The following is a 13,521-nucleotide window of genomic DNA, read 5'->3' as shown; positions in this document are numbered from 1 at the left end:
TGATCCTTAGTATACAAATCAATATTTCTTAGCCTCTTCCTTCTCCTTGCACTTTCTAATTCCATGTATGTCTCCCAACTCTTTTCTAAACTCATGACCTCTGCTTGAATTAATGAGTGCTGTTTTATATGAATACATGTACATGCAGCCTAATGAGTTCATTTACTGTTGCTATATATGCAGATATCCAGAGAGTATAGAATGAATATAGTATGCAGATTTGTAGAGGAAACCAATTCCCCCTTCTCAGTACATTGATCAGTTGTAACTTTTCATCTAGGGATAAAACCATGTATAATTTTCTTGTCTACATTAGCATGACAACTGGTGATGTTATTATCTCTCCCTTTTTTAGAAACCAATATGAAATACTGAAGAGGAGTTTCAAAATAATTTAATTTTTACCAATACATTTAGTAATCAACATATATTTAGCTGAGGGAAAACACATAAAATAACTTTCCAGTTAGAGGGCATCTTGTTCATAAAGATATCTTAATTAAATATGAACTAACTATATTTGGATAACACTACAAGCAAACCCCTGTGTTTACATAATGGAAAATAAAAGATAATTTGTGGATTGATGTCTGTGTGCAGGTAAAGGTAGGCACAAGGTACAGCAAGGTCTGTGACTGGGCAATGAAAAAGTAAGATCGGCATAGAGTTTTTGGAGAGGGGAGAAAGAGAGAGAATGAAGAGGAGGAGGAAGAGCAGAAAGAGGAGGAGGAGGAGGTGGAGGAGGAGGAGGAGGAGGAGGAGGAGGAGGAGGAGGAGGAGGAGGAGAAAGGAGAAGAACCAAGATGGAGGCAAAGAAGGACAACCCAGATCTGTGGCCTTAAAGGCCACAGGTAGCTATGAATATTTCATAAGGGATAGATTTTTATTGGAAATTTTATCTTATTTAGGTGGGCAATTTATATCAATATGAATTGTTGTAAGTTTATTGTGTAGACATTTTATACAGTGAGAATTTATTGATATATATTTGATTGATAAATTTCAAGTTTCTAGCATTTCGATTTTACCAGGATATTGGGAAATGTGACAATAACTATAGTGGGTGGATTCTGGGATTGTGAACAGAGTTTACAGAAGAGAGTCACAAGAGGGGCAGCTGTTGCTGGTGCGAGAAAATAGCTAGTCCCAATGTATGGCTAGCCTTAGTTTCAGAGAGACTGCCAGGATAGAGAATAACAGGAGGTCGTGTGGCATAGTACATGGTGCTCCATATCACTTATGATATTTACTGCAACAGTAATTTATTCTAAGACCTGTTGTCTCAGTGAATATAGCAGGGATCATGAATTTATGTTTTCCTGAACAACTGCTGTAGCATATGAATTTTTACTGTCACAAAACAAAAACATCTAGGAAATAAATGTATTCACCAAATATTGTCTAAAAAAGAAATAAGTTAGATTAAGTTAGAATAAGCCAGGTACAATCTTCTGTCTATCTATCTATCTATCTATCTATCTATCTATCTATCTATCTATCTATCATGTATCTATCATCCATCTATCAATTCATCCACCCTTCCTTTTATTCATTCATTCAAAATATTCTGATCTTCAAATTTAGTGGGAGTTAGAGTTTGACTAAACCTAGCAGTAAGTTTCAAAAGTTACATCAAATAGTTACATGTGGCTGTTAGTTCAGACAAACTCCTACAAATAAATATTAAATGGAATGATAGAATGACTGATATAATTGTGTCTTTAAAGTTGAAAATTGAATCTCCATAAATTCACCATGGTTTTCTTAGCCAGCCTACTGGATCTTCAATATAAAGATATCTTTTCAGAGTCTTTCCATTCAACTATAACAATAAGGAATGATATAGTAGTTAGTTAAATGAAACTTTAGTGTTTTCGGTAAAGTTTTCAAAACCCTCCAGGAAAATAAAAGGATCTCATATTATGTAAATTAACCTAATTATCATTTATCCAACCAAGAAGGCAACTTTGCATTATAACCATTGTAGCATGCATATATATATATATATATATATATATTTATCAAGTTACTTTGTGCATTTTTACTTCTCTCTCCAATCCTCTGGCCTCCCCTCCCCACCTCTTCTTGCTCTCTGATGTTTCACACCCATGATTTTTTTCCATCAACCTTTATTTAAAGATTTTATTAAATTATATGAACACTCAGCAATTAAGATGTCTTTAGCTAACATATTTTACTCTATGATTCAAGTCTTTGGCATATGTCTTTGTCATCACTGTTATTGTTAATTGATGAAGGAATGAGACAGAATCTTACTACATAGCCAGGATGAACACGAGGCTGCAGCAATCCTCACTCCTCTCCTCAACAAAATTCAAAATTATCATGTAAGGATTTTAAACTCAGATTCAGCTAAATTCAGATTTACTTAGGGTCAGTGCACAGACTATTACCGGAGGGGGAAATGCCTTGGAACATGCACATCCCTTTGCCAGCATTCTTCACAAATGTAAAAAGCAGGAAAATGTCAACTCAGCTCATGGCAAAGAATAAGAAGGCATTTGCAAAGTGAACGCATGAGCAAATCTGCTTTCGGCAACATTTCTTAGCATTAGTTAAAATGAAAGTTTTCAGCATCACTTGATGATGGGAATGAGATTAGAGACATTGACTTCCACATTTTACAAATATATACCACATAGAGTAATTGTGGAAATACAAATTGCACTATATAACAATGAGTAACTTTGATAAAGGCATATGAAGGTCTTTTATCTTGTGGTCTCTTGACTATCCTAAAAAGATAAATCAGGACTTTAGCAGTTAGTTCTATATCTTTCATTTTAGTCACTATTTAAACCACAAACATCTCCATAAAATGAAAGGTTTTAGAATAGAATAGAGGGATTTCTAAACATTCATTTATTAGTTCTAATATTAGATAAAAGTAGTGATGAGTGTGCTTTGTGTCTTCAAGGAAAGATACAGTATTTCTTATGATAGTTCAACATAGTATTATTAGACATTCAATTGAAAATAAATTATCTATTGTCAAATAAGCAGAGTATTGAATTTAACATTAAAAAGTAAGTATATTATTGAATAAGAATATATTTAGGAACAGTGTACTATAACAACATGTTATAAATCAGCCACAGTTTTGCCAAACATTTGTACTCATTTTCATCTCTTGCACTTTAATCATCCCAACCTGTTTTCATTTATTATCCATGATATTAACTGTTTGATAAAACTTTTATTAACTGTGATCAAATCCCTTTCATACTGTTTTTGATTTGCTAAGATTGCCAGAAACGTGCAGTCAGAATGGATAAAGGAACAAATATTTTCCGTCTAGTTCTTGAGGTAAGAAGTTTAAGAAGGATTCATTAAGCTATGCTTCTCCTAAATTGTTCCTCATTGGCTAAGACATAAAAATTTCTCTTTGTAACAGTTTACGCTCATAACTCCTTCTGTGAATGTATCAGTGATATCAGTGCATGGTGACTCATGAGTTTGTTCCAAACGTGTACAAGGATGAGACAAGAGGAGTTCTACGAGTCTGTGGTCATCCTCGTCTACAAAGGGAGAACTTGCCTCAAAACACAAAAAAAAAAGTAAAGAAAATGAATTACCAGTGTTACAAATTCAAGGCCCAACTTGAATCATTTCAATTTTATCAGTAGCTCATGAAATATAATAGAAATATGGTGATAGCTTGGAGTACTTGTAAGAAGAACAGCAAAATATAACTTGAATGGGAATATAGCTTTAATATCTACATATATTATTTTCTCATTGGAAGATTTTTTATTCAAAAATCATTCTTCACTGGCTTAATGATTAATATTATTGTAAAAGAATCAGTGTAAGGAAAATGCAAAGATGAGCAAGAATATGGATATCAGCACATACCTATGAAACAAATTACACTCCTGATTTTCCAACACAAGTACCTTGTTCTAGGACAATCTTTCTCATTTATTTTGTTTTTTTCTCTGCAAAAAATTTTAAACCAGGATTCCAGTTTTACTCAACTCTGCACATAAATGCACTACTATCTCTTAAACTCCATTTCTACCAAACCATGTACCCCTATAAATCATTATCTATTATTTGAAAATAAAGTATTTCTGATACCTCTAATCCCAGCACTGAGAAGGTTCAACTGCAATACTGACATGAACTCAAGCTCAGTCTTGGTATATTGTAGGAAAACAAAACAAGACAAACAAAAACCAAAATAAAAAAGCAAAACAAAACAAAAATCTCAACCTGAGCTACAGTTTCAATTGTGTCTCAAAAGATTAAGTGTGTATGTATACCCTCATATTTCTATTTATTCTCATAGTTCATATGAATGTAATTAATCAAAATGCCAGTCATAGTAGACAATAAAGAATCATTTGCTAATGGAGCAGTTAATTTAAGTCCTTCCTACAATCATTCTTTGTCTCACACTCTATAGCTTACATGGCAGAAATCCTGAGGGACTCTTTGAGTTGTTTCCATTTCAATCTTCCCAGACATATTCCTATCTTTGTCTGAGAATTCAAGATTCCCATTTTTCTACATTAATTGGTTCACTGATGCATCTATCATAAAATAATCTTACATGGCTTTCCAGCAATACTACTTACCCCCTCCACCACATTTCATTCAAAAACTGTTCTTTTCCATTCTTAAGCAATGCTGTGTCCTGTTGCTCTATTCTTTGAGATTTAATCTCACTTAAGATTCCCTCAAGGCATGAGTTTTATGAACTGACAATTTTATTGTCCAGATAAATGATATACCTCTTTAGAAGATACATCTTCGTTGAAGTGGGATTTATTTCTGTCCTCCTTTTAGCTGCTTGTTATTGTCAGAACGCACTCAGCATAGCCAGTCGGGAATCTGTTTATGAATAATTTTTGGTGTAATACCCTCATGTTACCTGATAACTTCCTCTACTCACTGAAGATTCTAATGTTTCCATACTTTCTTTAGATTTTATACATGAACTTTAAACAACTAACTGCAGTTTCCTTCTTTACATTAGTACTTGAGATATCATTAGACACCTAGGTCTTCTACACACACACACACACACACACACACAAACACACACACAGACACACACACACAGAGACACACACACACATTCACACAAACACACAGACAGACACACACACACAGACACACACATATGATTACAGATTTTAGCTTAAAATTCTTATGGGATTCCTGAGTGAGGGAATAAATAGGATTTATTTAAATCTAAATTCCTCATTCAAAATATTTTATAATTTGGGTTAAGTATAACATTATCAATCTCATATTCAGTTTCTCTTCTTCCATTCTGCACAACTTAGAATCATTCTTTTCTTGTATGCTTTCTGTGTTTTTTTTCTTTATTGAAAATTGAGGATTTTTTCTCATACAATATATACCAATTATAGCTTTTCTTCCCTCTACTCCTCCCAGTTCTTTCCTCCTCTCCTACATTCTCCTACTCAAAGGCATTAGAAAAGGCCTCTGGGAAATTACAATAAAATATCATAAAATAAAATATAAAACTAAAAAGCAAAAGCATCACATCAAACTTGGTCAAGGCAATCCAACAGAAGAAAGAGTCCCAAGAACAGACTCAAGATAAAAAATCCTATTTATTCCCTCACTCAGGAATCCCATAAGAATTTTAAGCTAAACTCTGTAATCGTGTGTGTGTGTGTGTGTGTGTGTGTGTGTGTGTTTGTGAATGTGTGTGTGTGTGTGTGAGTGTGTGAATGTGTGTGTGTGTTTGTGTGTGTGTGTGAATGTGTGTGTGTGTTTGTGTGTGTGTTTGTGTGAATGTGTGTGTGTGTGTGTGTGTGTGTGTGTGTGTGTGTGTGTGTGTGTGTGTAGAAGACCTAGGTTAGACCCAATTAGGTCTGGTGCTTATTGTAAAAATTACTTCTGATCTTGAAGGCTTACTGTTGATTAGCCCACCCTTTCTAGTTCTTTTTGAACTCTGGTTGGTTGTTTCAATCCAGTTGCTTTGACTCAAATCACGTCTAGAAGCTGATTGATCCAATTGGATTTTCTTGGCTTCTAACTGAATTGCTGTGCCTAGCTATGTTCTAATCCTCTGGATCCTTCTCATTCTCTAGCATGTTCTGCCTTCACCTGAAAGAGGTCTCTGTAAAACTGTCACAGTACACTCCCTCCCCAGTCCTGTGTGTGTGTGTGTGTGTGTGTGTGTGTGTGTGTGTGTGTGTGTGTGTGTGACCATGCATGCTCTGCTCTCTAGTTGCCTCTCTGTCCTGTATTATTTCATAAGAGTTGGACACATCTCTGACTCATTCTGTCAAATCCTTTCCCGATATGTCCCTTTATCTGACTCTCAATTAGATGTGACATTTTTGTTTCTTTTCCTTTTAAATTATATTACTTATTTACATTTCAAATGTTGTCTCCCCTCTGGATTCCTCCTCCACAAGCCCCCCCCATCTTGCCTCCCATTTGCATCTAAGAAGATGCTCCATGGCCCACCCACACATTCCAAACTCACCCCTCTAGCATCACCCTTCTCTGGGGCATCAAGTCTCCACAAAACCAAGAGAATCACCTCCCACTGAGGCCAGATAAGGCAAACCTCTGCTACATATATAGTAGGGGCCATGGACCAGCCAATGTATTCTCTTTGGTTGGTGGCTTAGTCCCTGGGAGCTCTGAGGAGTCTGCTTAGTTGATACTATAGTTCTTCCTATGGGGTTGCAACCCCTTCAGCTACTTTATCCCTTCCTCTAACTCTTCCACAGGGGTTTCTAGGATCATGTAATGGTTGGCTATAAGTATCTGCATCTGTCTCAGTCGAGTGCTGACAGAAGGACTTAGAGGACAGCAATGTCTTGCTCCTGTCTGCAAGTACATCTTGGCATCAACAATAATATCAGGGTTCGGTGTCCGCATATGGGGTGGATCCTGAGGTAGGTGATCTCTGGATGACCTTTCCTTCAGTCTCCACTTCAATTTTGTCCCTGCATTTCCTTCAGACAGGAACCATTCTGCGTTCAAAGTTTTGAGATAGCTGGGTGGCCCCATACCTCAAATGGGGGCCATTTCTATCTACTGAAGTTGTTCTCTTCAGGTCCTACCTCCCCACTGTTGGGCATTTCAGCTAATATCAACTCTATTAAGTCCTGGGAGCCTCCCACATCTCTGGAGTCTGGAACTTCCTAGTGGCTCCCCCAGTTCCTTCCCCCACACTGCTGCATTATTCAATTCATTCTGTCCCTCTGGGCTTCCCTCCTGTCTCCCCACCATCCTTGATCCTGCTGCCCCTTTCTTTCCATTCTCCTTTCTTCTCCCACCTAGATCCCACCCTCCCTCCCTCTGCCTCCTGTGATAATTTTGTTCCCTGCTCTAATTGGGATTGAAGAAACTTCATTTGGACCTTCCTTCATATTAAGCTTCATATGATCTGTGAGTTGTGTCACAGGTATTCTGAAGTTTTGAATCTAGATGTCCCTTTTAAATGTGGCTGTTTCCTTTAACAAACTAACCTTACCTACGTTGCTTGTGATTAAAGGTATATACTAAAGGTGCTTTTGTATTCCAGGAAGAAGGAATAAAAGCGTGTCATTCCAACAGGATTGCACAGATCTAGATCTTTGTAACTGATCTCTTGCCAGAGGAACCATGTTACTGGATTAAATTTTTTTTCTACAGATTACTGCTTAAGTCTCTGTGACCTCATATGTACCTTGCTTAGTTGATTCAAAAGATTCTTTTTTAATTGTGTACTTCATTTCCTCTCTGTAAAGAGAATATCATGTATATTGTAGAGCTGGATCACATGAAAATAAATTCCTATGGCCTATATGAAAGTGTAACATCTTGTATGCAGAAAGAATATTGGGATAGAGCCAGCCATAGAAGCATTTGGCCCCCATGAATTCTAATCAGAAGCTGCATGTATCTGAGCAGAACTTAGAAGAGAATAATTAGGATATTAATTTATAAGGAAATAGGGGAACAAATCAAAGCTTATGGTCAACTTGTTTGTAAGTATATATTGGATCTTAGAATCATTATTTCCAGGTAAATTGTGTATGAGTGGGAAAACTACATTTACATCTCTGACTCTTATACTTTTTCTTTCAAATTTTCCATGGGGTTACCTGAGCTCAGAGGAGAGGGATTTAAAGAGACATCCCATTTAGAGATGTGTGTTACAAGGACTCCCTTTATGCATAATATTTGGCTGTGAGTCTATGCATTTGTTTCCATTTGCTTTCTGTGTTAACTTCTCTGATAATGTCAGAATAATGCATTGATCTGACAGTAGAGTAGAATATCATTAATAGTTGTTTACTTAATACTTTTATTTTGACCAGAGTGTTTAGTTTTGTCCTAAGAATCTGGGCTATCTAGTATCTCATTCTTGGTTACCCGAATAGTATGTGGAATAGGTTCTATTTTGTGTAGTGGACCTTAAGTCAAACCAGACTTTGGTTGGCTGCTCACTCAAGCTCTATGCCACCATTTGACCTACCATATTTTGTAGGCAGGAAAGATTTTGAAATCATTGAAATTTATAGTGGAAAGGGAAAAAGAGAAAAAAAAAGAAAACAATCAAGTAAAGAATGATTAATCAATTGAAACATTATAAACAAGTGTCCTGCCAGGCAAACAGTTCTTAGAGGACATCCTATATATTTATTTATTTTAATATGATTGAAGTATTGTAAGACAAATGAAAAAAATTATGAAACCCAGAATCATTTGCCTGCTATAAGGATGAGGTAGACTTTTTAGATTTTTACTGTAGCTTCAAAAGGTAATACTTACAACGTTATAGCTTGGCCTGCATCCAGAGCTGACCCTGTGCCACAACACTCTGTTACCAGATCCACTAGAAGAGAGTTAGATTTGCAGAAGTTCTGACAGTCCTGAGAGCACAAGTGAGATTGCCAATTCTGCTCACGTTCCTGGCCCAAGAGGAACCCTCCTGGAGCCTTCAGGACACAAGAATCAAGAAGCAGTGTGTGACAGGATCCTTCCAGTTTCTATTTGCACCCAGAGTTCAAACTGTGCCACAGCTTTCTGTATCCAGATCCCACTGAGAGAAAGTTGGTCTCCCAGAGTGTTGACACCTGAGAACATAGGTAAGACCACCACTTCTGCTCCAAGGGACCTGGAGCCCTCAGGACACAGGAATAGAGGAGCAGTTTGGAAAAGGATCCTTCCAGTTTCTGCCTATGCCCTGAGCTGACCTTTGCTCAGAGCAGGTCAGAACCCATTGTCAGAAAGGTGGATTATCAGAAATGCTGACAATCCTGAGAGCATAGGTGAGACCACCACTTCCGCTCACATTCTTCACCCATAGGAACCTGCCTGGAGCCCTCAGGACACAGGAACTAAGTAGCAGTCTGGAACAGGGTCCTTCCAGTTTCTGTCTGCACCCTGTGTTGAAACTGAGTCATAGCTCTCTGTACTCAGATGCCCCCTGGAAGAGAGCTGGTCTCCCAGTAGTGCTGACACACATGCTTACAGGAGGGTCAAGCCACTGTCAGAGAAACCAAGACCAGCTAACACCAGAGATAACCACATGGTGAGAGGCAAGCACAGGAACATAAGCAACAGAAACCAAGGCAACTTGCCATCATCAGAACCAAGTTCCCTCAACAGAGCAAGTCATGGATATCCCAACACACCAGAGAAGCAAGGTTTTGATATAAAATCACAACTCAGGATGATGTTAGAAGACTTTAAGAAAGACATAAATACCTCCCTTAAAGAAATAGAGTACAACATAGATACAAAAGTGCATAGTACAAAAGAGATAGAAGCCCTTAAAAAGGAAACACATAAATCCCTTAAAGAATTACAGGAAAACAAACAAACAGGTAAAGGAATTGAGAAAAACCATCCAAAATCTGAAAACGGAAATAGAAACAATAAAAAAATTATAAAGGGAGACAACCCTGGAGATAAAAAACATGGAAAATATATCAGGAGTCATAGACCAAGAGAGGCCCGTAAACATACATGAAGCCTCCAGAACTCCAAATAGATTGGACTAGAAAAGAAATTCCTCCCATCATATATTCAAAGCATCAAATGCACAAAACAAAGAAAGAATATTAAAAGCAGTAATGGAAAAAGATCAAGAAACATAAAAAGGCAGACCTATCAGAATTACACCAAATTTCTCATAAGAGTCTACGAAAGCCAGATCTTGGGAAGATGCCAAAGAGACCATAAGAGAGTACAAATGCTTATGGTGATCTGATTTGACAACAACCACAGAAACAACAGAAAGCCCACATATACATGCAACTTGAACAATGATATACTCAACAATAACTTTGTCAAGGAAGAAAGAAAGAAATTAAAGACTTCTTAGAATTTAATGAAAATGAAGTCACTATACCCAAACTTATGGGCCACAATGAAAGCTGTGCTAAGAGAAAAACTCATAGCTCTGAGTGCCTCCAAAAAGAAACAAGAGAGAGCATACAAAAGCAGTTTGATCACACAATTAAAAGCTCTAGAAAAAAAAAAGAAGCAAATACACCCAAAAGGAGTAGAAGGCAGAAAATAATCAAACTCAGGGCTGAAATCAAACAAGTAAAAATTAAAAGGACTATATAGAATCAACAAACGCAGGAGCTTGTTCTTTGAGAATATGAACAAGATAGATTAAACCCTTAGCCAGACTAACCAGAGTGTTTCCATATTAACAAAATCAGAAATGAAAAGGGACACATATCAACAGAATCTGAAGAAATTCAAATAAATCATCAGATCCTTCTACAAAAGCCTATATTCAACAAAACTGGAAAATCTGAGGTACCAAAGTTAAATCTGGAACAGATAAACCATATAACAACCCCATGACTCCTAAAGAAATAGAAGCAGTTATTAAAAGTCTCCCAACCAAAAGGAGTCCAGGACCAGATAGGTTTAGTGGAGAATTCTGTTAGATCTTTATAGAAGATCTCATATCTATACTGTCCAAACAATTCCACAAAATAGAAACAGATGGAACACTACCAAATTCCTTCTATAAAGCCACAATTACTCTTATACCCAAACCACTCAAAGATCCAACAAAGAAAGCAAACTTCAGACCAATTTCCCTTTTGAATATTGACACAAATATACTCAATAAAATTCTTGCAAACCAAATGCAAGAACACATCAAAATTATAATGCCTCATGCTTCAATCCATAGATGCAGGGATGGTTCAATATATGGAAATTCATAAATGTAATCCACTATATAAACAAACTCATAGAAAAAAAAAAACGCATGATCATTTCATTAGATGCTGCGAAAGCATTTGACAAAATACACCACCCCTTCACGATAGAAGTCCTGGAAAGACCAGAAATTTAAAGTCCATACCTAAATATAGTAAAGGAATATACAAAAAACCAGTAGCTAACATTAAAATAAATGGATAAAATTTGAAATAATCCCACTAAAATCCGGGAATAGACAAGGTTGCCCACTCTCTACTTATTCAACATATTACTCAAAGTCCTAGACAGAGCAATCAGACAAAGAAAGGACGTCAAAGGGATGCACTTTTTAAAAAGAACTTACATGAATTAGTAAAGAATACATGTCATTATTTACTCAAAGATTAGGCATATCTATATCATGAGTCAAAGATCTTAGTCATTGCACTTGAAATTACTTGCTAAGATAAATTGCTGGCAAAAGATCTATGTTATGTTTTCATTGAAAACCATGTTATTTGTTAAAATAAATTTTGCCAATTTCTATTAAAATATAAGGTATATAGGTTTATTCCATTCCCACTGTATCTGCCTTTAGGAATTCAGCTCTTTGGGATATTATCTTACATCACATAGTGTATTGAGTTTGCATCTTAATTTATAATATCTTATATAAAAATATAGGCTCACATAACAAATCATTATTTTCAAGTCGGGTGTTTTTATTTGTATCTGTGATTCCATGCCTAATACCTTTATATGAAATTATTATTAATAACCACAATAGGTAGAAGGATGTAAAATTTCATGAACGTATTTGTGCTTATAAACATGCCAAAGTAATCAAAAAAAAAAAGATAGAGCACATTTGGGATTTTTTCCTTCCAAGGCATGAATAAAAGTATGCCAAATTTTTATTTCTCCCAATTATATTGGAAGACCAATTAGCCATCCATTGTGCTACAGAGTAGTGATCAAGGGTTGTAGAATGATCTTTAAAATGTGTTGTTATTAATTTTCATATATATTTATATATAAAATCTTAGCATTCTAGTAAAATACTATTTGTAAAGTTTTTATGTAAAGCATATTTAAAAACTTTAAGGGAATAACACTCGAAATGTATACTCAAGTTAATAAAAAAAAAGGTAAAAAAAAAAACTTTGTTGTTCATTTGTTACTTTAAAGCAAATAACCAATCCTTTTATAATTAGTGAACACATACTTCATGGTTCCTTCTTCTACAACCTTAATAATCTTTCATGCAGTATAAGAAATTATGCATCAGTAAATATAGCATGTTTTAATTAGATATAAAATAATATACAGAAAAGCAGCTCTATTTTGTAAGAATGTGTTAAAATATAACTATAATTAAAAAGTAGAAAGAAATCATTACTTATGCCTGTGGTATTCAATTGTGACAATCAACTTCATAGATCTTTTAATCACTTTGAAGACAAGCTGTGCTCTAATCTGTAAGGTTTGTTTGTTTGTTTGTTTGTTTGTTTTTAAACTGAATTGAGATAGGATAATACCATAAATGTGTGGCACAGCATTTTGTTGTTGTATGTCTCAAATTATGAGAAATAGCAAGGTAATCATCGGTTTTCCTACTTTCTTGTTTCTTTAATGTAGTCCAACGCAGAACAACTGGTCTACCATTCTGCTAACACAACTTCCCAATGTGATGGACTGCAGTCTCAGCCTGTGGCCCAAAATAAAACTTTCCTTCCTTAACATGTTTATTCTCAAGTACTTTTTTTTTCTCAATAATGAGAAAATTAGTTAATACTTACTTTGTTCTTAATACAAAATTACTTTGCTTTATGTAATATGTTGATATGACTGTTAACCTGAATTTACCCAAAACTCCCTAGTGACTCTTTCCATTGACAGCCGGTTTCTCTGAAATAAGCTGTGTTACCCGAATCACCCTCTGTAATATCCCAGTTATGCCTTCATTTGAGCTTATTTTCTGCCCCAACATTGTAGATGGTTTGAAGAAAATTCCCTTATTGTACTTTCCATTTGATTTACAGACCTGTATTTCCCTTTTCTAAAGTTATAACAACATTCTCAAACTATTTCACTTTTCAATTTACCAGGTATTCTCTAAGCTTGCTGTAATCCTGTGAGGTAGAATATCATTCTGAACATGTATCACTGTATTAATGAGAACAGCATTGGTGAATTTCTTCTCCCTGGATTTCCACATTTCATAAATGCTCCACAAAGTGAAAAAATTACCTCATTATGTAGTTATCACAGCAAACACTTTACACATACTAAAATTATTATTAATTGTTAAATAAGCAATTTACAGTGACAATGATATCGCATATG

The sequence above is a fragment of the Rattus rattus genome, chromosome 3, assembly GCF_011064425.1.
Source record: "Rattus rattus isolate New Zealand chromosome 3, Rrattus_CSIRO_v1, whole genome shotgun sequence".
Classification (NCBI taxonomy): Eukaryota; Metazoa; Chordata; class Mammalia; order Rodentia; family Muridae; genus Rattus; species Rattus rattus.
The sequence above is the reverse complement of the archived record's forward strand: the minus strand, read 5'-3'. Positions refer to the sequence as shown.